Source organism: Chiloscyllium plagiosum, unplaced genomic scaffold, assembly GCF_037043375.1.
Source record: "Chiloscyllium plagiosum isolate Xiang-an unplaced genomic scaffold, Cpla_swu_hap1 HiC_scaffold_47, whole genome shotgun sequence".
NCBI lineage: Eukaryota > Metazoa > Chordata > Chondrichthyes > Orectolobiformes > Hemiscylliidae > Chiloscyllium > Chiloscyllium plagiosum.
The window spans coordinates 46,826,304-46,827,451 of record NW_028270185.1 but is presented as its reverse complement, the minus strand read 5'-3'; the positions used below and the strand labels follow the sequence as shown (position 1 = coordinate 46,827,451).

At 41.9% G+C, this 1,148-nt stretch overlaps 1 non-coding gene across 1 annotated transcript; it reads left to right on the top strand.

Annotated features, from left to right (window-relative positions):
* The first annotated feature begins 345 nt into the window (after positions 1-345).
* On the top strand, positions 346-427 carry trnas-gcu (transfer RNA serine (anticodon GCU)). Its single transcript has one exon. It is a non-coding gene; the product is annotated as a tRNA-Ser (tRNA).
* Positions 428-1,148: the final 721 nt, after the last annotated feature.

The following is a 1,148-nucleotide window of genomic DNA, read 5'->3' as shown; positions in this document are numbered from 1 at the left end:
ATAACGACATTGAGCACTATGCACTCTCCTCCAGTCTGGAAAACAATTCCTCTCAGACAACTTTACACCTCCTGCTGTTACGGGCTCTTCATTCCGTTGACTTCAAATCTTCACAGAATTCAACAGATCTTGTTGCATCGTCATTTCTTCATTTTTGTTCAGATCACTGTGAGCAGAGTGTCATAGTGGGAGTGTGTTTGCCCCACAACTCAGAGGTAAGCTGATACTCTTGGAACCGTCCTGTACTACTTATCATTTCACCAATACCAGGGAGAAATATCTGCTGCTCAGCATAATTTACGCAATTCACTTATTCATATTGTCAAATGTGGCAGCAACTTACGCGACGAGGTGGCCGAGAGGTTAAGGCGATGGACTGCTAATCTATTGTGTTCTGCACGCGTGGGTTCGAATCCCACTCTTGTTGTAATCAACGGTTTTCAATTTTGCTATTTTTGGATGATCACAGCTGTCCAATGGTCTGTTTCTACGCATCGATGCTATAATAAACTCTCAAAGAATAATTTGAGTCTGTTGCCTAATCTGCATTGAAATGTAGATTGAATTGGGACAATGAAAATGAACGCGATTTTCTTTTCCAAGTCAAGTTGCTGTGAACTTTTATCATATGAAAGAGATCCAGGAGAACCAAATAACGAGAGATGCGAAGTGCATGTTGATGCATGCGATTCTTAATGAGGGTTTTGTCAGATGAAATTTGTAGCAGTTGGGTAGAAGCGATTCATCTTGGTGAAAAGAGCACAGAGAGACAGCACGAAACAATGGAGATATTTCAAAAGTGGCAGGGGCTGGGTGTAGGGGCACCCGAGAACTGGTTGTAAATGCACAGTTGAGAATTACCGATGTGGGTGCCATGCTTGGGCACGGACAGACTTACACATTGGTCTTATTCTTTCCCCCTTGCTCTCGCCATTGATGAATGCTGGACATAAGTCACATATAAACACAAGATGTGGGAAGCAAACTCCCTCTCGTTATGCACACACTTGATGCATCATATTGAACTATGAACTACTAGAGAAGTCAGCAAGTTAACTGCAGGGACTGAATCTAAACTGTGTATCAATAACCGCAGATTTATGCAGCATAAACATGAAAACTGATTTGAAATGTCTTTATACGCATGT